At 47.8% G+C, this 26,481-nt stretch overlaps 1 pseudogene; it reads left to right on the forward strand.

Moving 5' to 3' along the window:
- The first annotated feature begins 921 nt into the window (after positions 1–921).
- LOC115600039 lies at positions 922–1,890 on the forward strand (annotated as a pseudogene).
- The last annotated feature ends 24,591 nt before the right edge of the window (positions 1,891–26,481 follow it).

The raw sequence follows: 26,481 nt of genomic DNA on the forward strand, positions 1-26,481 counted from the left end.
CTCAGTCCTTGTCTGAGCTGCTCCTGAGCCCCTGCACAGCCAGAGATGCCCCTGGACAGGTTCTGCTGCTGCCAGGAGGGGTCTGCAGGGCAGAGGTGAGCACTCAGGGGGTGGGATGGGGGCTGTGAGCACTGACAGGGAGGAGAGCTGGGGACAGAGATGGGCAGGGATTTAGAGGGAGCTGCAGCCTGGAAGAGGATGGCAGGGGGGATTCCTGCACCTTCCAGCCATCCCCTGCAGAGCTGCTGCCCTCCCTAGAGCTAAACCATGCTATCTGTCACACAGCACAGTCCCCCAGCCCTTCAGATCGTGGGCAAAGAATTCTGAGGTTCCTTCCAACAGCCCCCCCACCAGAGAAGAGAAATGTTGGAGTCTCTGCCTGTGTCTCCCTGTCCCGATTTTCTTGGCAGCAGAACTTTGGCAGATTCCCCTCATGCCCCTGCTTCTGCCCTTGTTCTTCCCCTTCTTTTTGCTGGGCTGGGTGTAGAGGATTCGGGTGCAGCTCAGACACTGATGCTGCAGGTCATGTCCTGCTGGTGTGCCCATGGAGGAAAAGAATCCAAACCACCTGAGATTTGGGGCTGTGGGGTTGCAGGGTTTGGGGCTGGGGGTCAGCCAACCCTCCCGTCAGGATACCCCATCTTTAGGGTCTTTGCCTCTTTGTGTAGCTGAGAGCAGGACTGATGGACAGAGCGGCTGTACTCATTTTGCACTAAGGGACAGACCCTTTGCCTCTCAGTACCCTCAAGGTTTCACTTGCAGAGCAGCAGAAATGCTGAGGGATTTGGGACAGGGAAGAAGCAGTTTGTGGGTCTCAGAGAAGAAATTTTTTTGAAAATGTTTTCTCATGAAGAAATTTTTTTGAGAGTAGTCTGCTGTGACTGCTCACTTTTCTTTTCTCCCGTGACAGTGCACCATTCCCAGAGGTATCAGATGTCCAACAGCAGCTCCATCAGCCAGTTCCTCCTTCTGGCATTTGCAGGCAGGCGGGAGCTGCAGCTCTTGCACTTCTGGCTCTTCCTGGGCATCTACCTGGCTGCCCTCCTGGGCAATGGCCTCATCATCACCACCATCGCCTGTGACCACCACCTCCACACTCCCATGTACTTCTTCCTCCTCAACCTCTCCCTCCTCGACCTGGGATCCATCTCCATCACTCTGCCCAAAGCCATGGCCAATTCCCTCTGGGAGAACACAGACATCTCCTGCAAGGGATGTGCTGCACAGCTCCTCTTCTTTGTCTTCCTCCATTCAGCAGTTTTTCTTCTAACCATCATGTCCTATGACCGCTACATGGCCATATGCAAACCCCTTCACTAAGGGACCCTCCTGGGCAGCAGAGCTTGTGTCCACATGGCAGCAGCTGCCTGGGGCACTGGGTTTCTCACTGCTCTGCTGCTCACAGCCAGTACATTTTCCCTGCCCCTCTGCCAGGGCAATGCCCTGGACCAGTTCTTCTGTGAAATCCCCCAGATCCTCAAGCTCTCCTGCTCACAATCCTACCTCAGGGAAATTGGGCTTCTTGTGGTCACTATCTGTTTTGCTTTTGGCTGTTTCGTTTTTATAGTGGTGTCCTATGTGGAGATCTTCAGGGCTGTGCTGAGGATCTCCTCTGATCAGGGAAGGCACAAAGCCTTTTCCACGTGCCTCCCTCACCTGGCCATGGTCTCCCTGTTCATCAGCACTGGCATGTTTTCTTACCTGAAGCCCCCCTCCATCTCCTCTCCATCCCTGAACTTGGTGGTGTTATTTCTGTACTTGGTGGTTCCTCCAGCATTGAACCCCCTCTTCTACAGCATGAGGAACCAGGAGCTCAAGGATTCTATCAGGAAACTGATTGCAATGATATTTTTCAACAATGAGAAATTCATCATCGTTCTCCAGAAATGACTCCCACAATATCTTATTCCCTGCTTTTTTTTGTTTGTTTCCTTTTTTAACCACTGCATTTATCATTACTGGTGTTTTTTTGTCATTCCTGATTATGTTCCTACATTCCTGGGCAGTGTGCCCAGGTGGCACGGAAAGCCAATGGCATCCTGGCCTGTACCCGGAACAGCGTCGCCAGCAGGTCCAAGGAAGTGATTCTGCCCCTGTACTCAGCCCTGGTGAGGCCACACCTCGAGTACTGTGTCCAGTTCTGGGCCCCCCAGTTCAGGAAGGATATCGAGGTCCTGGAGCAGGTCCAAAGGAGGGAAACCAGGCTGGTGAAGGGACCAGAGCACAGACCCTATGAGGAGAGGCTGAGAGAGCTGGGGTTGTTCAGCCTAAAGAAGAGGCAGCTCAGGGGAGTCCTCATCGCTCTCTACAACTACCTGAAAGGAGGGTGTAGCCAGGTGGGGGTTGGTCTCTTTTGCCAAACGACTTTCAACAAGACAAGAGGGCATGGTCTTAAGTTGTGCCAGGGGAAGTTTAGGTTAGATATTAGAAAGAATTTCTTTACGGAAAGAGTGATCCGGCATTGGAATGGGCTGCCCACTGAAGTGGTGGATTCTCCATCCCTGGAGATATTTAAAAAGAGACTGGATGTGGCACTCAGTGACATAGTCTAGCAACCGCAACGGTGGTTCAAGGGTTGGACTCGATGATCTCTGAGGTCCCTTCCAACTCAGCCAATTCTATGATTCTATGATTAATTTTTAGACCTGTATTGCTAAAGCTAAAAAATGTCCTTGCTTTTCCTTTCCTGGTTACCTTATAAAATTTGTTCTAACACTTACTGGAGTCCTTGATTATCCACTAAAACCATCTTCCTGTCTCCACATCCTGTCTCTCTAATGTGTCACTTGACCCATTCAGCATGGTGTCACTTTCAAACTCCTTGAGGGTACGCTTGGTCCCACTCTCTGTGTCATTGATGAAGATATTGAACAGGACTGGTACTGTTATAGACTCCTGAGGGACCATACTGGAATCTGATCCAGTCCCCAACACCATATAAAGAAAGAAGTGGCATTTCTAGGCCATGAATGGCCAGGTTGTCAGAAGAACAATTCAAAACCCAAAAGGTAAAAATTAATCCCAAGACAGTTCCAATATCTGTGAGAAGGGTTCACCTGTGGGTCAGCGAGAGAGCCTCCCAGGATGACCTTGTCAGCTGAGGGTGGGAGGTTTCTGCCAATGAGGTCTGAGACTCCTGGTAGGAAGCCAGAGTAGGGACAGGGTGGGGATTTAATGGCAGCAGCAGAGCTGGGCTGAGGGACTCAACACCTTCTGTGCCTGAGTCTGTACTGAAGGGGTCTGCAAGGCTCTGTGCTCAGGGAAAGGGCACAGGAGGGGAGCATGGATGGGCAGGAGCCTCAGGACATCCCAGAAGGACAAATCCAGGGTCTGCCCCTGACAGGGACTCACCCTGGCCATGGCCCAGGCTGGGGCTGCCTGGATGGGAGAGCCCTGTGGGAAAAGCCTTGGTGGACAGAAGCTGGGCAGGAGGAGTCTTGTGTCCTGGCAGCAAGAGAGGCCACCAGCACCCTGGGCTGAATGACCAGGAGTATGGCCAGGAGATGGAGGGAGGGGATTGTGCAGGTTACTGCATCTGGAATTAAGTTGGCCAACACAGGGAAGATGTTGGCAAGCTGCAGGGGGGTCAGTGAATGTCCCCCAAGACAGGCCAGGGCTGGAGCCTTTGCTTGTGAGGAGAAGTTGGGGGAGCTGGGCTTGTCCATCTGGAGAAGGGAACGTTGAGATACACCTCACTGCAGCCTATCAGCACCTATGAGGAGGTCATGGAGAACAGAGAGCAGGGCTCTCCACCACAGCTCCTATTAAAAGGATACAAATTCAAAAGGTGTTGGTGAAACAGGGGATGATGAACCTGGAGACAAAGAAAAGATTCTTCACCAGTGTCAGTGCCAGTGCTGAGCAGGGTGGCCATGAACCCGGTCTGCCAGGGTTGGTCAGCTTGCTGTAACAGAGGTGCCTCTGGGAGCAGAACTCTGGGGGATGTCTGGTACCTGCCTCACCCCTCCCCTTCTCAATGATGGAATTTCTGCTGTGTGGCTTCTCTGATGCACTGATGCCCTCACCATGCTTGCTGGCCATAAGGTCTCCAAATGGTCAGACAGGCTGCTGCAGTGGCAGTGACCTCTTCCTCATCACTGTTCCAGCTACCTCCTCTTGGCCTCTCCCCTTTCCCTCTGCCCCATCTTGTCTCTGCTGGTAGAGTGGGTTTGTGATGAACAGTTTGTCCCCACAGTGCCCAACTGCTGACCCATCAGGCTCCTGGAGCAGAAGTGACCTCACAACCAGCATCACTATTTGTGTCACCTGTGCCCTTCTTTGTCCATCCCCTCCCCTGACTCCTCGTCTCTGCTGGACCCCACATCCAGCAGCCAAACGCATCCCTTTTCCTGGCCTTGCCCTCTCCCTGCGCCATGCCTGGGCAGAGCCAGGCTGAGACATGGCACCTTTGGGCTTTGCAGGGCTCCTGCCTCACTGCTGCCACAAAGTCAGTGCTGAGATCAGGATCTGTGTTGGGGAGCAGACCCCAGCCAGAAATAACCCTGGGGATCAGCAGAGGGGCCCTGGAGGCTCCCATGTTGGTTTGGCAAGGGAGGGCTTCTCTCCATTCACCCAAGGGATCTGCTGCTCCCAAGATGCATTTGGGGTTTCAAGCTGTCCCTGGCAGAGGTCCCATGAGGTCATTCTGCACTTCTGCCCGTGGGCCTTCAATGTGGAGGTGCTGGAGTGAGGCTTCTACTGTAGTGTAACCTGCAGTGGTCATGCTGCAAGAGAGACAGTTCCTCCACCAGCAATCTGCATGGCAGAAAACCACTCACTGTCCTTTCATCTGCTCAGCATGTTTGCCTTAGCTCATGGATGGGCTTGATTAGGTCTCCTTCAGTATTTTGAATCACAGAATCATGGCACCACTTTGTTTGAAAAAGATCTTTTTTTCCCCCCTCAATTCTAGCAGTTGACTCATCATGTTGCATAATCCACCACTAAACCATGTCCCTCAGTACTTCCTCTACATAGTGTTAAACACCTTACAGAATGGTGACTCCACCACTTCCCTGGGCAGCCTGTTCCACCCCTTGGCCATTTTCACTAAGGAAATTGTTCCTAAAGCACCCTCTAAACCTCCACCTGGTGGAACTTGGGGCCATTTCCTATTGTTTTGTTGCTTTTTACTAGGGAGAAGACACCAACCGCTGTCTCCCACTGCCTTTCAGGGACGTAGGGACTTACACAGAGGAAGAAAATGTCCTCTCAGCCTTCTTCTCTCTAGTCTGAACTCCTCTAATTCCTTCAGCTGTTCCTCATCAGACTTTTGTTCCAGAACTTTCCCTAGCTCCATTGCCCTTCTCTGGAAACACACAATGTTTAGGTAGATCTGGACTGGTGAGATCAAGTTGAATTTTTTTGGAGATTGGTTGGCCCATCAAACCCATAAGGAATAGATAAAATACTAAGATTGGGTCTGTTACGATCCGAGTTATTATTTATATTTTGATTGCGAGGAAAATTCAGCCACTGACTCAGAGACCACACTTGAATTGACAAATAACCAGACTGCTGGATTTAAAATTAGTTACAAAGTTTATTTCTAAACAGGGAAAGCCGGTTTTACTAGCACAAGGCCTTTTGTATAAAGTAATCACCTTAATCGATGGTCGTTAAGTATAACAAAGGGAGAAGAAAAGAGAGAAAATATCACCGTCAGAGCATGACCAGGCCCCGGGCTGGAGGGTTGCTTCTGGTTCTGGTTAACTGTAGCCTAAAGGTGAAGTAAGTCAGGATTGCTGACAATCTGTATATTACTGAACTGTTTCCCCAACATATTCCCCTTTTTGTTTTTTGAGCAATTCTGACATTTCATTATGTAAGATAACATGCAAATGATATATTGTCATAAACAGCATACTAATACAAAAGCAATAACATACCAATAATGCAAAAACAATAATAATAACATATATACAAATACAAAAGCAACAATAACATACTAGTAATATAAAAGCAATAATAACATATATAACTGGTAAGCCTTGCCTAATTAAATCTGTAAGCCAACAAGCTAACTGGTGTATTTTATGATTTTTATCAATTCTTACCAAAGGCTTTTCCTGCTGCTATGTGTGATAGAAATGAAGCAGCAAGAAACCCGAATTTCAAAGTTTCCCTTATATTCTAGGCCCAATTGTTGCATTTACCAGTTTGATTGAAAATGTTATTGATAACTCATTAGTGCTCTTATGAGATCACTCTCTTTTTTCCTTCTCATAAGGGTATACGCTCTCCCCTTTTCTTTCCTTTTTTTTTTTTTTAATGAATTAAATGAAAAAAGGTTTATTATCGAATCATGTATTCTAATGGTTTCAAACTAAACTTGAAGAAATTTGGACATTTGGTGCCCAGAACAATGTAAAAATATTTCCCACTTCTGCTTCATACCTTTCAAAAGGCGTTAGAGAAACTTTTTTTTTTTTTTTTTTTACGAGGCTATGTGGTGTCCTTTCCCCCCCTCCCAGCAGGGCTCACAGCTACAGTATCTGCGGGGGCAGAGGCAGCAACTGCAGCTGTAGCAGACTTGCTGGCAGCAATCACCGCCCACACGAAGGGGGGTAGAAAAGCAGCCGCAGGGGAAAGGGTCGTGGAGGGGGAAGTTTCTTTCTCTCTGCAGAAATTCTCGGCCTCTGAAAAAACATTCTCATGACTTTATCGTACTCTTTACCAATATATGAGAAAAATTTAACAACACATACGAAAAATTTTAAAAACCAAAACACTATTACTACTAAAATCTGGTGGAATCAGCCTGAAATAAAATAAATCAGTACAATCTCCCAAAACAAATACTTGTATCAAAAACATCACTGTGAATCCACATTTAAAGGCATTTGTTTCCATGGTCGAACCCATCTGCTCCGTACCCAACGCACTCCAGTACCTGTAAGCAAGCACATATAACCTCGACCAGTCAGTTTCACCTCTGCTGGCCCTTCCCATTCTCCAGTGACGGAATTCTTGAATTCCACCAAAAGTTTGGGGGAAGATTCCGAAGAAAAGGCTGCTAAAGCTTTTTGGTGAATCAGTATCGGAGGTTCTGTACGTTCTCCTGTAAAGCGTAAATAGTTCATGACATAGACAATCTTACTTAACCGGTCCTGAGGAGGACTCCCTTCCTCCCCTCTTTTTTGTCTTTCAAGGAGTGTCTTTAGTACCGAATGGCAACGTTCCACTATTGCTTGACCCGTAGGGTTATGAGGAATACCAGTAACATGTCGAATACCCCATTGTCCACAAAACTGCCGAAAATGAGCAGAAGAAAAAGTGAGGCCATTGTCCGTCTTAATGGAATGAGGTACTCCTAGAACAGCAAAGGATACATATAGATGTCTGATAACATGTTTTGTTGCCTCACCAGTCTGAGCAGAGGCCCAAACGGCCATAGAAAATGTATCTATAAAAAAAAGCACATATTTTAAGCGTCCAAGCTGTTGTACATGAGTGACATCCATTTGCCACAGTTCCAAGGATTTCAAACCTTTAGGATTGACTCCCATCCTAATACCAAATCAACCTTTTGGTAATCAGGACAAGATTTCACAATTCCCTGGGCATCCCCCAGAGGTAAATGAAATTGCTTAGCTAGCACTTTAGCAGATTGATGAAAAAATGCATGAGATTGTCGAGCTCATGAAAAAACATCAACAGAAGGACCAGTCCACGCTGGTGCAGCTAAATGGTCAGCTCGGTTATTACTGATAGCCAAACCTCGGTCACTAAGATGACTCCGGATATGAGTGATAAAATAAGGATGTTCTCTTTCTGCTAAGAGTCTTAATAACTTCTGCAATAAGAAAAACAAATGCTTATTCAAAATTTCCTTCAAAATGGCATGATACATTCTCAAAGCAATACCTACTACATCAAGTGAATCAGAGACTATATTTACAGCAGTATTATTCCACGTTTCAAAAACCCAAATAACCGCGGTAAGTTCAAGGGTTTGCAAAGAGTCAAATGACTTCCCTTGAATTAAATGTTCTTTCCATTGCCCAGGTGTGTCCTCCCAGGTAACAACAGCTTTATGGGATTTTTTTCCAGCATCCGTAAAGACCGTTATGCCGTCCACTGGACTGTCAGACAAAAAACTACATGACTCCCACTGCATGTTAGATAAAAGTGGTAACAAGCGATATGAGGGGTAAGAATTCGTTATTTCCCTGCCAAACTGTGCCAAGGCTATTTGCAGGTCCGTTGAAGTTCGCAGTACCCAAACCAAATAGTCCTGCATAAGGGGCAAAATGATCTGTCCCGGGTCCACTCCAGGAATGTCTTGACATCGCACTCCGCCTTTTTTTTTTTCTTTTTTTTTTTTATCAAAACCAATAATAACAAATATAATTTGTGGGAAAACAGTCTGCGGAGGCTTAAGGATTCCATGTGCACATCAATATGATTGTATGAAATCGTTTATTAGCAACTTACACTCACTTTATATAGAGAAGTCTTGTTTACACCATCTTATCATGCAGGTGGCTTTATATTCCAATTACACATGCCATTCTCACGGAAAGAATCTTCTCACATAATTATTTTCCTCTTCTGTTGCCAATTAAGTTATCTCTTTCCCAGTAGCTCATTCTCAGAAAGCCTCTAACTAGGCCTCAATAACCATTAACCCAATGTGGCCTAAATTGAAGTAAGTCAGGATTGCTCACAACCTGTATATTTCTGAACTGTTTCCCCAACAATAATTGATAAACCTTGTCTAATTAAATCTCTAAGCTATCCCCATATCCTTAAATGATTTAACCATTCATCTAACCCAGTATATGCAACAGTTAATTTTTTCATGTTACCTTAATCAAATGTTTTTGGTTTTGAATTGACTCTGAATGATCAGATAAATTTATGCAAATACACTCCATCAAAGTCTTCAGAAACATAACCAAAAAGCTAACAATAAAAAGTCAGTGGCAGCACAATATTGTAAAACTGCATGTCTGACACTATCAACATCTTTTAGCATCCGTTTTAAAATACCAAAAGTGTAGTGTAACGAGGCAACCAGGTGCCACTAATTGCCAGGGAGTGAGCATGGGCTTGTGTCAAGCCCACCTGTGCCCAATTAGGGTGAGTCCCCACTGTGCATGAGCAGGACCAGGGGGCCAATAAAAGGTGAGGCCTGAGACACAGGCAGGGCTCACTCCTGAGCAAGCCAGCTGAGATGTCAGTCAGTCTCAGAGCAACAGCACTGATCCAGGCTAGTCAACCCTGTGGGCTATAGGCTTGGAGCACTGTTCGTGAGTCTCTGCTGGAACACCTGGTTAGACCTTGAAGTGCCGTACCCTAAAGAGGTTCGTCTTGCTACATCTGGTGGAGAATGCAGGCATAGACCTCGGTCTAGCCCGTGCTCAGACGAATCAGTAAAAAGGGATCCAGTCCGGCACAAACTAGCATTAACAGAAAACCCAAGGAGTCGGGTAAGAAGATCCACTACCGTTCCTTCCCTACCACTGATTGACCAATAAAAAGGAAAAGATGGGATTGTCAGCAAGTACCCCTGTCAATGAGAAACTGGTGACACTGGCGAAGGAGCAAGAGCTCTCCTCCTCCCCATCCTTTGCGGCTGCGTGGGAACTCTGGCAGGAGGTCAGAAACCTATTGGGAGACCTCCATACTCAAGAAATTAAAAAAAACATAACCGGATTAGACAGTACCTGGGGAGTGGTGATCAATGCCCTAAAAGAAATAAAAGCCGAGGCGGAAGCTGCCATCACCACCATTGCAGCACTCCCGCCGAAAGCAAGCGTTGACACTAGAGCACCACCGCCAGAAATAGGATCCGGTGTTGTCCCCACAGCACCTCCGCTACCCACCCCTCCTCCTGAGGATGGAAAAACCCGGAAGGTGTTCCTAGGACTAAGTGACAAAAGCCTTGCCTGAAGGGCATGAGAGGGAAGCTGCACCATTCCATAGCCCAGTTTCTATCGGATATCGGGCCGGAGGAAGAAAAAGAAGCACCTGTTCCGAGCACCGAAAGAAACGAACAAAAGAATGTGAAGATGCCAACAGCCCATACCCCCAAGATGGGTGGCCCCAGGTGCTGCTTGAAACCATCCCTACTGCCACCTCCCAGCACAGAAAAAGAGCATGGGAAAAAAGCAGCTACCCCACCAGCTGCACCCATTGGCCTGGAGGACAAAATAAAAGCCCTCCTGGAACAAACAACTCGGGCCATGAAATCCTTAGAAAAGAGGATGACAGACATAGAACAACGCTCGTCTTTCCATAAATATCGAGACCCACCCATCCTCCCTGATGATGATGAGGAAGACATTCCAACCCCATTGTTATCAAGACAGAACAACCAAGGCATCAAAGGTGCTGATAAACCCCGACCCGGAAGATGGTCTGGCTTCATCTGCGATGCCATTCTTGAAGGGGATTGGGAGGCCAGCACTGTTGCTTGCCCTCTTCTGCATGATAGCAATGGGCCACCTCAATTTGAACAGCAGAGTTGGAAAACCTTACAGCAAGCCCAGAAGACCCTGAGAGAGGTAGGATTAAAATCAGAGAGTGGTCAGGCCGTCCTGGATTGGCTCTTCACTGCTGACACCAATTGTCCCCCCGACTGCCGCAATCTGGCCAGGTACCTGCTTACCCCCTCCCAGCAGATTGTCTGGGCCAAAGAATGGGAATACCTGGCCCAAGCAGAGGCAAACTGCCCTCAGCACCTGGGGATACACTATCAGGAATAACCGCCGAGATGCTCACGGGCTCAGGACGATATGCAGATGTCCAAGTCCAGCTGCAGTTCCCAACTGTGCTCCATCACATTGCTGCGCACCTAGCCTGCCGAGCCTTTTACGTAGTTCCAGAGCGTACTCCAGTCCCTTCATTTACTGCCGTTAAGGAAGGGATGAATGAGCCTTTTCAACATTTTGTTGATAGACTCTGGCAGTCCATCATGGCTCAATCCGAGCTGGGAGCAGAGCAGAAGGAATCCATGTTCAAGCTGCTGGCGTTTGAAAATGCGAATTCAAGAACGAAGTCGCTGTTCTCTACTTTACCAAAAACGGCTGACGTCTCAGAGATGCTAGAGGTGGCTTCCAGGGCCACCCAAACACAACAAAACCAAGGCATGGCCAGTGCCTTTGCCGCCGCCCTGGAACCCACCCAAAAGCTGCTCGCGGCAGTGGCGCAGAAACTAGACAGAAGGGAAAATCGGTACAGAAGGAGAAATCGATCAAGAAAATCCACCCCTGTCTGTTTCCAATGTGGAGCCACAGGCCACTCAGCAAGAGCTTGCTCAGCTACAGTGTGGTGTGACCGATGCCAGAGAGACAACCACAACAACCTGGCATGCAGGTCTACAAAAAACGGAAGGCGCAGCGCCCCCGCGCCATGACACAAGTAGCTGGGCCAGCACTCTACACCAGCTCCCCGCCCCAGCCACAAGGGGAACCCTGGGCATCGATGTGCCCTCAGCAATAGATGTCACGCTGACGACAACACAGGTTTACCGGATACCGAGGGGAATTCATGGACCGATCTACGAAGAAAATAGCACGGTTGGAGCCTTACTAATGGGCCGTTCTTCCACTGGAGTTGCAGGACTTATTGTGCTCCCAGGAGTTATAAATGCGGATTATACAGGGTAGATAATGGTTACTTGCTTTACATTAACGCCCCTCCTGATAATCAAAGCAGGAACCCGGCTAGCACAACTGGTCCTCCTCCCAAAAATGAATCTGGGAAAGAACGCCCCCAATGACACATGGCAGTCAGGGCTTTGGATGTTTTGGAAGAACTCTGGTAACCTTAGTGCAACACATGAAGACAAGGCCAATCATTATTGTGAAGCTGACCGCTGGAAAAGAGGTCAAGACCCTTTCCATGATGATGGAGACCGGGGCTGATGTTACAATAATCAACCTTAATGTGTGGCCTCATCATTGGAAACTTATCACTGCCCACGATGCCGTCCAGGGAATAGGTGGTGGTTCCACCCCCCTTCAGGCCCTTAAACCCGTGCAATTACAGTTTCCCAAAGGAAAAGCGGTAACCATACGTCCCTATGTGTTGCCATTACCAGGACAGCTTAGAGGGTTGGTTGGCAGGGAAGTGATGAGCCAACTAGGGGCTGTTCTCTCCATCCCCGAACCCATCCAACCCCCTCAACATATTCAATACGGGCCACTGCAGAAGTGCCGCCAACTCCCAGACTGCAGTGGAAAACAGACACCTCTGTCTGGGTGGAGCAGTGGCCCCTATCTAAAGAGCGGCTAGAAATCGCCAGCCATCTGGTAAATGAGCAGCTGGATGCAGGAGACATCCAGCCGTCTGTCAGTCCTTGAAACACGCCCATCTTCGTAGTTCCAAAAAAGACAGGAAAATGGCGACTATTGCAAGACTTGTGCAAGGTCAATGACCAGATGTGGCCAATGGGCGCCCTCCAACCCGGGCTGCCCCTCCTCACAATGTTACCGAGAGACTGGCACCTTCTGGTAATTGACCTTAAGGATTGTTTCTTCACCGTTCCCCTACATCCTGAAGATACAGCTCGCTTCGCATTCACCATCCCATCGATCAACAAAAGTGAACCTGCGAAGCGATACGAATGGGTAGTGTTGCCCCAAGGGATGAGAAATTCCCCAACGATATGCCAAATGTATGTGGCATGGGCACTCTCGCCGATCCATAAAGAAAGGCCAGAAACGCTAATATGCCACTATATGGATGACATACTGCTTTGCCAGGAAGCCCCGTTCCCTGAACTTTAGTCAAATATTGACCGACCAACTGAAGACAAAAGGACTAATAGTAGCTCCTGAGAAAGTGCAAACACAATCGCCCTGGAGCTACTTAGGGTGGCAAGTCACTCATGCCATGGTGTGACCGCAAAAACTAGAAGTAATAAGCTCGATCAAAACATTGAATGATGCCCAAAAGCTAGTGGGCGAGCTTCAATGGATTCGACCCATTATAGGTCTCACCAACGTGGACATCCACCCCTTTTGGTCACTATGGCGGGGCACGCAACCAGATGCGTTAGTGGACTGGACCGATAACCATACCAATGCATTAAAACGGGTCGTCCACAAACTGGCAACCGGCTTTGCAGATCGTCGAGATGCCACCCAAGCCATCGGAGTCTGGGCATGCAATCACCCTTCATTCCCATTTGCACTGCTGTTACAGGATTTTAATTGGCAAAAGGAAAATGGGGAACACCACTATGACAACCGTGAGAAAAACCACAATCAGAGCTCTCAAAAATCAGATTTGATAGCCATCTTGGAATGGTTATTTCCACCACACACGGCCCAGAAAGGTATCTGGCAACAAACTGAGATAACGGCATTCCTGATACGAAAGGGACGACAGCGTTGCCTTGAAGTAGATGGTCAAGAGCCAGGATGGATCAGCATCCCTATCAAAACAATTGATTTTGATTGGTTGCTGCAACGCTCTACACTACTACAACTCACCTTGTTCGAATACTCTGGGGAAATCCGTCATGGAGGCCGAAAAACAGAAGCACCTACAGGCCATCAGCCAGTTCCATTGGATAGAGCAAACGATTTTTTCAGAGCGCCCAGTGCCTGGTATCACAGTAATCACTGATGCCGGAAAAAGGTCGAAAAGGGCCGCCTGCGTATGGCAGGACAAGCGAAAGTGGAAATAACATTTGATTGCGGGCACCGACAAGGACAACCTGCAGACTCTGGAACTACTGGCTATCATTTGGGCGACACAATGGCGACATGTCCCCCTTAACATCGTCTCCGCCTCGCAATATGCGGTAGGACTGGCGAACCGTATTGAGGATGCTCTTGTCAAGCCAGTGTATCAAGTCAGTTTGCGAAGGCTCAAAACAGCCATTCCCTATTCCATCAAAATGCCAGGGCGTTGAAGCGCATGTTTGCAATTCCATGGGAAGATGCAAAAGGGATTGTTAAAGCATGCCCTCAGTGTGCACAATTTGGCCCTGCCCTAGGAGTGGGAGTCAATCCACGCGGGCTGCAGGCGGGAGAGATCTGGCAGATGGATGTCACCCACATCCCAGAATTGGGACGACTCAAATACGTCCACGTAACGGTAGACACCTTTTCGGGCATGCTCTGGGCGACAGCTCAGACAGGGGAGAAGGCTCTGCATGTGGTCCATCACCTGTCCAATTGCTTTGCTCTTATGGGGGTCTCTCAAGTAGTAAAAAACGACAATGTGCCTGCTTATACAGGCGGAAAAGTCAAGCAGTTTCTTGCTACTTGGGGAGTAAAACACATTACAGGAATCCCTCATTCGTCTACAGGCCAGGCGATAGTGGAAAGAGCTAATTGCACCCTGAAGACATATCTACAAAAACAAAAGGACAGCAAAGACATGCACCCACAGATGCGGCTTAGCAAAGTGCTTTTTACACTGAATTTTCTTAGTCTAAGCCGCGATTCCCAACAACCCCCTGTGTTACTCCACTACTCGTCCCAGAAAATCAACCGCACGCCAGAAGTCCAAATCAACTACAAGGATCCATCTACAGGTCAGTGGGTAGGGCCCAAGCCACTACTGTTTACCGGAAGAGGTTATAGCTGTGTCTCCACAGACTCCGGACCTCTTTGGGTACCCAGTTAATGGACACGCCCTGCCGCCACCAGATCTCTAATGGACAATGGTGCATCATCCAGCACCTCAAACTGAGTGACCTTGCCAAATTTTCACATTTGGACATCGTATAATTTTTCTTACTTGTTGCTTGTGTTCTTCTAACAAAAAAAAAACAAACCAAAACAAAACAAAAAAAACACAACAAAAAAAAAGAGAGAGAGAAATTGTCACTTTTGTTGTATTATGTACTTATTATTGTCACGGTAGTTCTTCACAGAAAAAAAAGAAAAAAAAGGAGGAAATGTAGAGTAATGAGGCAAGCAGGTGCCACTAATTGCCAGGGAGTGAGCATGAGCTTGTGTCAAGCCCACCTGTGCCCAATTAGGGTGGGCCCCCACTGTGCATGAGCAGGACCAGGGGCCAATAAAAGGTGAGGCCTGAGACGCAGCTGGGGCTCACTCCTGAGCTAGGCAGCAGAGAGATCAGTTGCTCTCAGAGCAACAGCACTGATCCAGGCTAGTCAACCCTGTGGGCTATAGGCTTGGAGCACTGTTCGTGAGTCTCTTCTGGAACACCTGGTTGGACCTTGAAGTGCCGTACCCTAAAAGAGGTTTGTCTTGCTACATCTGACCTGCTGGCCATGCTGCTTTTTGTGTAGCTTAGGGCATGCTTGGCTTCCTGGACTGCCAGCACACCTTGCCAGCTGGTGCTGAGCTTCTCATCAACCAGCACACCCAAGTCCTCCTCCTCCTCAGTGCTGCCCTCAATCCATGTTCTGCACAACTTGTAATTGTGCTGGGGATTGCCATAACCAACCAAGGTGCAGGACCTTGTGCTTGTCCTTCTTGAACCTCATGGAGTTTGCATGGGCCCAGCTCTCCAGCCTGTCCCTTTGTCTGAACAGTCTGTGTCTGGAAAGGTGACTTTAGAAATGGTCAGTGTATCACCAGGAAAAACTCTTTCTTGATGCTTTGACCTTGGTTTGCTCCTCATCCCATCTTGGGGTAGCCGGGAGGTGGTGTACATTTTCTGATATTATTGATCTTCACACCCCACTGTCCCCAGGAAGAATCCTGACCCCCAAGTGAGGGATGGGCTCTGCCTTCCAATTGCCTGTGGTTCAGGGAGTGGCCTCACTGCTTCATTAATAAATAAATAAAGAATGAAAAATACTTGGTTTCAGAGCCACTTTTACCGAATCTTTGCCTCCCTGCAATCATGGACTCCAGTGATCTGCTCTAACAAGGCCACAGGGAGGCTCTGGAAGCAGTGGCCCTCAGTGGGGCCAATCAGTGCTTCAAGGTACTTTCAGGTTCCATTCTGACTTCTGGAGCAGTTTGTTCATTCATCTCTTAGCACCTGAGGAACATGGACTCAGCATCAAACACACCCTGGGGCTCATTGAAATACAGAGAGCACTAAAGGGACATGTCTCTCCATGGGATATTCTTCACATCTTCAAGACTTGTACAGCTAATTGGAGAGGTTTTCCCACTGTAGTTAAGGAAGAACATTTAACATGCTTTTTTTTTTTTTTAATATATTTTAACAGATCATCTCATGATTTTCATTTTAGAGAAGAGGTGATAGAAGATCCCTGTGGTCTGACACTGTGTGGGAAATGTTACTTCTCACCTCCCCAGCCCCACCATTCCTTTCATGTCCAACCTGGGACTTCCATCCCTGGTCCTTGCATCAGACTTCTCCTCTCCTCTCTGCAGCTGGAGGTTACAGCTCCACTGCACCACCTACCACCTGCTCTCCTTAGAGAACTGACTGCACACGGGCACAGCAGGAGTTTTCGTTTGTGCAAGCCAAGAAAAGTCCATCAGAGAAAGTGAAGAAGAATCTGAGGAGAAATGGTTTAGAGAGACAGATCGGAAAAGTGAGCTGTGATCATCATGACAGAGGTGGCTAAAGAGACAAGCAGGCTGCTGAAAGACAGGCGAGCTTTGAACAGCCTGCTGCTCAAAGCAGCACCCAGGGGAGAGGCATCTGAATGAACAAAGAGTAGGAAAAGGGGACAATTGGAGAGGAATGGGAATGGCCTTTGTCTGGACAGTCTGTGTCTGGAAAGGTGGCTTTAGAAATGGTCACTGTATCACCACCACCAGGCAGAAGTTTATGTTGAGGCTCTGCACTTGGTTCACTCCTCACCCCTTTTCGGGGTAGCTGGGAGGTTGTTGTGCATTTTTCCTACAGTTTTTATTGCTCATCGTCACGCCTCACGTCCTCCAGAAGAATCCTGACCCACGAGTGAGGGATGGGCTCTGATTTCCCATTACCTGGGCTTCAGAGTTTGGCCAGATTGATCCATAATGTAAATAAATAAATAAATACATAAGCCAATAAATATATAAATATCTGTGGCTTCAGATCCACCCTTACAGAATCGTTGCCTTCCTAAAATCATGGCCTCTCGTGACCTTCTCTAACAAGTCTCTGGGGAGGCTTTGTCAGTAATGGGACCCAACGGGGCCAATCAATACTTCAAGATAATTTGGGTTTTTGTTTTTGCTTTTACTTCTAAAGACCCTTTTTTTTCAGTCTTCTGTCAATACCTGAGGATCATGGACTCAGTCCCACTGACACAATGGTGCCCATTACAGTACTGAGCAACCATGTCTCATCCTCTGGTGTTTTTAGTGTTCAAAACTTGCACAACTAATCAGAGAGGTTCCAGTGTAGAGGAAGATTACAAAGAAGACCTAATAAAAAATATTGAAATGTTCTGTTTTACTGGTTTACGGTTTAGAATTGTATATTCAATTGGTACTTGTGCAGAGTGTCTCTGCAAGAGACCTGGACACTGAGGAAAAGCCTTTGAGATGCTGCACTCCATGAAGAACATTGCTCCTCACCTCCCCAAACACAACATCGCTCTCATTGGCTTCCTGGGAAGTCTCTGGGATAATTTGCCTGCATCACCTTGTCACCACTACCTTGTCACCACCACCTTGTCAGTGCCACCACTTCTACCCTCCATCCAGCAGCTACTGCTTGTTCAGCTCACTCCTGTCCCCACACTGCCACTTCATCCTCACCCACCCACCCTGCATGGCACCAGCATCATCAGGGTCTCTGTGGGGAGCCCCGAGCTCTGGCAGCGATTGTCCTGTCACACAATGAGGGGATGGGGGCGCTGGCAGCGAGCCCATTCCTGCCCTGCCTGCAGGACACCTTCCCTTAGGGGCAGGAGGAGCAATGCATGACAAGTGTCCCTTTGCAAAAGCCCGCAGCAGCCTCTCTTTCCTATGGCAGCTGCTTTCTGCACTGCCATCAATAACGCCCTGCAGGCTGCACTTTGCATTTCCCCCTAAGAAAGGGAATGGTCATTCTTGGCATCACCCAGCACAGACAGAATGTCCTGGCTTTGGAAGAAATCTCAACACTAAAAGGGGGGACACCTACTCCCACTGGCTCACGGGTGCCGGCTGTGCCCTCCGTGCCTCCCACCGGTATGACATCGCACAGCTCTAAGAACAGCTCTGATATCAAACCAACCAACATTAGGTTTTCCTGGGGGCTCTGCAAGTGAAGAGGGGAAAGGGGGAGGTGGAGGCCAGGGAATCCAAATGAAAATACTCCCCAGCTGCAGCCAATAAAAGGTCAGGCTGTCCCACCAGGCCGTGCTCTGGGGGTCACATGGGGGTGGGGGAGTGGCAGCACAGTGCCACATGGAGGTGCTGAACAAGTGCCAGCTGCCACCCTGAGGAGAAAGGTGGTGGTGAAAAGGTGGTGGTGGCAAATCATCCCTGTCCCTCCTATGAGCTGTGTGTCTTTTCCTCCCATCAGATTTCTCCCCTGCAGGCTGCACCTGGATGTTAAGGCTTCTTTTGCACCAGCTCCCAACCCATCTCCCTTAGAGAACTGCTGCACTCAGGCAGAGCTGGAGTTTCCCTTTTTGCAAGCAGAGAAATGTCAAATAGAGAAAGTATATATGAAAGTATAAAATACACTCTGCAAGCATCTGCTCGGCAGAAGCTGCCTCTAATGAGGTTACATTTCTATAAAAGATGGATCTGATGAGAAATATTTTTGGTAGCTACATGCAGGAAGACAAAAACATTGTTAAAGAATTATCTAAGGAGTGTTGAAAGACAGTTATGCTAGTCAGAGTCATTCCATACCACAAGGTGTCACACTCAGGACATAAAGTGGAGTGAGTGTGCTGTGGGGTTTGACCACTGCTTGGAGACTGGTTGGAAATTCATCGAAGAGTGTGAAGTGTGGAAACAAACTTTACAGTCCAGGAAAGGTTCTAAAGCAGGGATGTTTATTGCAGCGCTTGGCTGCTTGATCGTGGGTTATATGTGATGTAAGGGTTGATATAAAATGCCTGCTAGGAACTGTCTAGGGGTCACATTGATCTGAGAGAAGCTAACACAGAATGCTTGTTTAATAGAAACTAAGAAATTGTTTAGGTAGTCATCACCTTGTAAGGGACATACATGTGCTAAAGTGATAACTAAAGAAACCTTGAGATAAGAAACAGAACATGTTGTTGGCTTGGCTGAAGACTGAAGCAATCGGTGTACCCTGAGAACAAGAGGTGAAAAGTTTACATAGAGAGAGACCTTGGCTTCATTTTTACTTCATCCCCATGACCCTCGCGACCACCACCAGGAGACACTACACAAGCACAGGAGGGAGGAGATTATGAGAATGACCTCTTGGGAGTAATTGTAATACAAAGCAGGAGTAGGTGATGCATACGTAGGGGTGTATTGAGAAATATAGTGAATATGTGAAACATCACGGTATATAAAAAAAAAGCCTCATTGCAAGATCGGTGTGCACGGATTTCAGAGGAATAATCCCCATGTGCACTCAGTGCTGAATAAACACACCCCTTTCTATAACTTGCCAAGTTGTAGAGTCATTTTCTGCAAGCCAGTAGGAGACGTGAAGGTGGAAGGCCATCTCGGACACAACGACCTTGAATTGATGGAGTTCTACATTCTTGCCAGGAAGGTGGGAGGCAAAACTACTACACTGGACTTCTGAAGGGCAAACTTTATACTCTTCAGCAGCCTGATGGCCAGAATCCCTTGGGAATCTTTTCTGAATAAAGGAGTCCAGGAAAGATGGATGCTCTTTTAGAAGGAAGTCCTGAAAGTGCAGGAACAGGCCATCCCCAAGGCCTGCAAGGTGAGTCACTGCCACAGAAGACCAGCCTGGCTGAAAAAGGAACCTTGGCTGTCTCTCAAGGAAAAAAATAGAATGTACGAAGGATGGAGGAAGGGGCATGACACTCATGAAAACTACAAAAATGCTGTAAAGCTATGAAGGGAGGGAATTAGAAAGTCCAAAGACCAGCTAGAAATTTATCTGACCTGCATGGTTAAGGACACCAAGAAAAGCTTTCATAAATATATGAACAATAAAAGAAGGACCAGGGTGACTCCCATCACTGGACATGAGTAGGAAGACTCCTGGGTTGAAACACAGGGATCTGGGAATTAAACTGTACTGGAGATATACAGTGGCACCTCTCTGCAAGCAGAACGGAGGGAGGGATGCCTTATAACACACCCTGCACATGGCCTGTACAAGGGTGTTTGATGATAGCCACACACAGAAATTGCAGGAGCACCTCCAGGGGTGTGCCTCAGAGTCTGGGATGGACGCTTCTGATCCCATCCCTCTGAGCATTCTTGCTCTGGGCTGGGAATATACGAGTGCCTCAGGACATTCCTCTTATCCTTGTTTGTTTGTCTGATTTTTCCTAAGCCTGTTTTCTTGCTTTACTCAAGAAAGAATTGCACCTTTAATTGGTAATCAGCCATTAAAAAAAAAATAAACAAAAAACGAGCAAAAAAAAATAAAAGCAAAATAACGAACCAACAAACAAAAAAGCAAAAACCACAAACATGGAAACAAGCAGGTCCTAAATATATAACATTTAGATTTATAACTAAATTGTTTTAACATGCTCTGATCAGATCTGTCGTTATCTCAGCCCTTTGTAGCCCACTTTGGGCCCAAATAAAGGCTCTTGTGGTTTTGCTATGGGGCAGAAAGAGTTTGCAAATTACTGTACCCTCAGCACTGAGAATGAGATACAAATCTGGGAAAGCCTGAAAAAAATCCTGCAGCCAGATCTGTGCTGTGCATCAGCAGTTTTCATAATATTGACCTGGAGAAACTGGAGAGGTGGGCCCAGGTGAACCTCCTGAGGTTCAACACGACCTGGATCAGAACAATCCTCACCATCAGTACAGGCTGGAGGATGAGGTTTTAGAAAGCAGTCCTGCAGAAAAGGACTTGGGGGTGCTGTTGGATGAAAAGCTGGACATGAGCCAAGTGTACACACGTGCAGAAGGCCAGAAGGGCAATCACATCCTGGGCTGCATCAAAAGAAGAATGTCCAGCAGATTGAGAGAGGGGATTCTGCCACTTTGGTAAAACCTCACCTGGAGAACTGCATCCTGCTCTGGAGCCCTCAATACAGGAAGGACATGAACATAATGGACAGGGTCCAGAAGAGAGACAGAAAAATGATCAGGGGGCTAGAACACCTCTCCTAAGAAGACAGAGTGAGGGAGCTGGGGGTGTTCAACCTGGGGAAAAGAGGGTCTGGGGAGACCTTCCAGTACTGAATGGGCCCTCCAGGAATGCTGGAGAGGGACTGATTGCAAGAACTTTGAGAGGTCCCTTCCAATCCAAATTATTCTGTGATTCTCTTTTTCTCTAATCTTCAGCCACCTCAGTTACTTTGGAGAATGCCCAGAGCTGTCCCAAGGTGGAGTTTGGAGGCACCCAAACCATGGGTGGTGTACAGAGACTTATGAGCCAAGGCTCAGTGCTGTCAAGACTGTGGGCAGTAGAGGAGTAACATTGGAGTGCCTGAAGGGTGGGTTTGGGCATGGTGGAGATTTTCTTCACAGTGGGAAACAGCTTGGGCAAGAAAGAATGGCCCAAAGTGCAGCTGGGGATGCCTGGAGTGGAGAGCAGAAGAAAGAAATGTCAGCATCACCTCGGTCCCTGGGATGGTGACGGGGCCAATGATCCTGCAGGGTACTCCAGGCAGATGGACAAAAAAGGGATTGCTGAACCAGAGTGGGCAGAGGAAAGAAGGGCATGGGGTGCACCTGGACTACACTAAGCCCTTTGACATGGTCTACCATTGTTCCTTTAATAGTCAGATTGGTGATGTCTGTATTGAAGACCTGGAAGATGCTGTGGGTGGGAAGTTCACGAGATGATGAGATTCACATGACATCAGTGATTCAAAGTCCTCCTGGCAGACAGTGATGGTGCCTCAGTGACCATGCACTTGATCAAATGATATTCTCTCTCTTTATAATCCCCCTTTGGGCTGGGACAAAAGGCACTTTCATCCCCTTTGTGGGTGAAGCCACGCTGGGGGAGCTCTTGAAAAACCTCACCTGGTTCATCCTGCCTTGAGCAGAGCACTCAGACAAGACGATGCTCAGGGGTCTCTTTCCAACTGGAGTATTCTGTGACTCAATGAATATTTCACTGCAAGAGCTCTTTGAAGACAGAAACGGGAAGAGGAATAATAGAAGAGAGAGAAGCAGAAGAAGAGCGCCAAAAATACCTCAGCTCTTCTGAGCAATGTTTCTGCATTTAACCATTGGTAGAAACTTTCCTTGGTGAGTGGTGGTACAATATTATTTATATCCAGAATGAGTGTCAGGAGCTTGCAAGGACATCCAGATAGGGTTTATCATTTAAAATGTATGAATAAAACCATGAAAATTTCAGGGGAAAAAACGCTGAGTACGTCTGGGAAGGCAGACTTACTCAGCTATTGAAGAGAACCCTTTCCTGCAGAGATTCCTGATAGGATCTCCACTGATGGCCTCAGTCATGACTTCCTAGAGCAGGCACAGGGTTGGCCATTGACTCAGAGATGTCCTGGGTCAGGTCAAGCACCTGTGTGCGAAACGTGACCCAGGATGTCTGTGAGCCCTTCTGGAGAAGGAGCTGAGATGGAGGAAGAGAACATCTGGGTGGTGCAGGGAATCCCCCACCTCCAGCACTGCTGGGCCGGCTGAAGGGGGTCCTTTCCAGCACAGCAGAACATTGTGTGCCCTGGGATGCTGTGAGAAGGCAGATGATCAAAAGTCATGGAGGTCATCAGGATGACCCTGACAAGGTTAAATATTAGGGGAAGTCAGGGGGAACTGGGACAAAAGGGATGTGGATGTGGGGAAGGGAAGATGGGCTTGGCAAACAGAGATGAAAGATTCTGATGAGATAAAACGTGGTGCTGCAAACCTTGAGGGTGCATTAACACTGAGAAAACATTCCTGATAAGCCCTGGCCCTGTTTCTAACCAGGAACCTGAAGCCTTTACACTCCCCTAAATGCTGCCCCTCACACTGAACAGAATCCACTGCTCTGATCCCCACCTCACCCACATCTTGAAGGCAAAACCCAAGCCTGTAACCCCGCACCCTCAGGGGTTCTCTGGTGCCCATCCTCCTCCAAAGCCTGTATCTCAGGCTTTAAACTTCAGTTTTAACCCCAGCCCTCACCTGAGCTCTGAATCAAACCCTGACCCACAAACCAAGCCCACACCCTGGAATGAACCAGAAGTTCTGGGAGAAACACCAAACCCTCTCCAGACTCCTCTGCCTGATCCCTACACCTAAAAGCCGAGCTCTGACCCCCAAACTCTTACCTGTACACCCAACACCCAAACCCCTCCTTCCCACACTATGACCTTCTCACCATTAGCCCACACACACACACCTTGGGGCAAGGCAAAGATCTGGAGGTCCTCGAGCAATCAGCAGGTGTTTGGCACTAGAAACCTCCTGGAGTTTGAGAAGGAGAAGTGGTCAGTCCTTTCTTGGGGCAGAGGAACCCCCTCCACAAGGGCAGCAGGGACCTGAGGAGAAGGGCCTGGGCATTAGAAGGGATGCCATGGGAGCCAGGGGAACACGCTCACCCTCTGTAAAGCCACCTGCATATGGGGCTGCACCTCCGGGGCCGCATCAGGGGATGCCTGGGCACCCAGAGAGGGAGTTATTATCCCCCTTGACTCAGCACTGCTGTGGCCACATCTGGATGATGGGTGCCTGGCTTTGGGGCTGCCTGCTCTAGGGGAATGGGGAGAAACTGGGGAGGCTCCAGAGGAGACCTTCCAGGATGGAATATGGGGGCTATGTGGAGAGGCTGAAGGTGCTGGTCTTCTGCAGTCTGGGGACGTGGAGGCTTAAGGCACTAAAGTAGTAACCTGCACCTTCTTAAAGGGTGGTACAGAGAGGATGGGGCTTTTCTTGGAGTTGGGAAGAGAAGGAAACCTTCAAAAAATGCATCTGGGAAGTCTTGGTCTGGATTTGAGAGAAAGGAAATTACATTCAAGGGATAAACTTGTGATTCAAGATGTCACCCAGAGGGAGTCAGGCTCTGTCCATTGGCATTGTGTTTGTAGCACCATCCAATGAGAGCAGAGAGACACCAGAAAATGTAGTGGGAAGAGCCTTTCTTGCTCCTGGGGCTTGATGAGCTGCTGACCTATCCATTGCCTTGCACAAGAGTGAGCTCTTTCTCTGTGGGTGTGTGTCCCACCTTTATTGGCCCCCTGGTCTTGCACATGCTCAATAGGGGGCCTGCCCTAACTGGGCACAGGTGGATTTGATACCGGCTCACACCCACTTCTCGGTAATCAGAGGCATCTGATTGCTTTGTTCCACTACAAGAGAAGGTCTGGAAATGTTGGGGTGAGAGGTAGGTGGGAAAGGCGGAAGGGTGACAACAGCCTGAAGGGAAGGACATGCAGGCATGGAGAGTGTAGGATAGCCTGCAGGAGAGGTGGCCAAGGGCTCTGTCAAGGAGTGAGGTCATTGTCCCCTTGGCCATAACAGTGACCTCAGCCACCAAGGCTGGTGAGAGGAAACTTTCTATTGAGGCTCTCAGGATCTGCCTTCCCAGGGCCTGGGGTCAGGGCTTGGCCTTTCTGCTGCATCCAACAAACCAAAGGGTTTTCTCAGCATTACAGCCACCAGCACAGGGCCTTTGCCTCCTGCAATCATGGCCTCCAGGGATCTGCTCTAACCAGGCCATGGGGAGGCTCTGGCAGGCTCAGTGGGGCCCATCAGTGCTTGAAGGTATTTTGGGTTTTGCTTCTGACTTTGACTTTATCAGAGATTTTTTTTTAGTGTTCTCTCACTATCTGAAGTTCATTTAATGACCTTGAAAAACCCAAAGGAGCTGAGCTCTTTTCTTTTTTTAATTTCCTTCATGTTTTCAAGACCTATAGAGCTCCCTAGACTTGTTAATTTTTTCCTGGTGGATATCAGGAGGAAGGCTTCAAAGTGCACTTTTGCACTATTATTTGTAAGGGAAACTTTCATTACTTCAGAGGAGAGGTTCTAGCAGCATTCTCCAAGTGATAATGACCCAGAGGGTCTCCTCAGGAGGTCTGCACCAGAAGGAGAAGCAGTTCCTTGAGGTCTGACCCTGGATGGACACCCTTGCTCCTCACCTCCCCAACCCCACCACTGCTCTCCTTGGCCCCTGGGACTTGCATCACTTCTCCTCCCATCAGACTTCTCCCCTGGTCTCTGCAGCTGGATGGTTCAGCTCCTTTGCACCAGCTCCCCCCTCTTAGAGAACTGCTGTACACAGTCACAGCAGGAGTTTTCCTCTTTGCAAACAAAGCAAAGCACAGAATGATAAAATTTCATGGCCAATCAAACACACTCCTCAACCATATGCTAAGTACGAGCTGCCCCTCATGAGGTCACCTTTCTACAAGGGATAATCTTATGAGAAATGCCTTTTTTCAGGAGACACAAAAAGATGGACACAAACACAATGCTAGAGTTGGCTAAGGAGGCAATCAGAGTGCTGAAATGTTTGTGAGCTTTGACTCCCTGAAGCTGAGAGCATCAGAATATGTGAGAGAAATGGGGATGAGCAAAGAGGAGTATTGAATCATTAATCAATCATTAAACTTTTCTTGTCTCAATCCATTCCTTCACCTCACTGCTGGGGGAAAGCTGAGTCAGTGGCTACGTGGTGCTCAGTGTCTGGCTGGGGTTCAACCAAAACAGTCTTCATTTGGGCCAAACATAGGGCACAAAGGGCTAAGATAATGACAGATCTGATCATGGTGTGTTAAAACAAATTGTTGTGCATTCAGCATTGAAACCAGTTTATGAAGCTCACCCTAGGATTATGATCTCTCATTATATGATGATAGTTTTCTTTGTGCAATTAATGAAGGTCAAATTAAAAAATGTTTTCCATTACTTACCAAAAGTATGGAAAATTATGGCTTACAGATACCTCCTGAAAAAATTCATTTCGAACCACCCTGGAAATACCTGGCATGGAAATTAACAGAAATCTGGGTTTTCCCAGAAAAGCTGAAAAAATTAAACAATATCCAGTCTCCAAATGATCTGCAAAAATTATTGGGGACAATAAACTGTAAACATGTAAGACATTTGCTCAGTATCTCTAATGAGACACTATTATTTGAATTATTGAAGGGTGATACCAATCTTACATGACCCAGGCAATTGAATCCTGAAGCATCTTGAGCACTAGAAACTGTTTTGAGTAACACATCGTTATGATCCTGTCCTGGTTTGGACCAGGATAAAGGTGGTTTTCTGTTTCTGTACTTTTGCTTTTAGCTAAGTCTCTCTGAAATTAACAGCAAGTTTCTCAGACAGTGTGTGTGCTTCTAGGATTGATAACACTTGATGTTTATAGTTACTGCTAGAGACTGGTATGCAGGCCAAGGACACTGCTCAGCTCTGCATGAAAACATTTTACCGTCCAGGAGGACACAGAGGCCCCACCTGAGCCCTCCTTTAGGGAGGAACAGACAAGATAGATGCCAGAATTGACCAAACAGAGTATTCCATCCCATATACGTCACACTCAGTATAAACTTGAGGCATCACGAGGGCCGAGCCAGATCTTTTCCGG

This window comes from Calypte anna, chromosome W, assembly GCF_003957555.1.
Source record: "Calypte anna isolate BGI_N300 chromosome W, bCalAnn1_v1.p, whole genome shotgun sequence".
In the NCBI taxonomy this organism is placed as follows: Eukaryota; Metazoa; Chordata; class Aves; order Apodiformes; family Trochilidae; genus Calypte; species Calypte anna.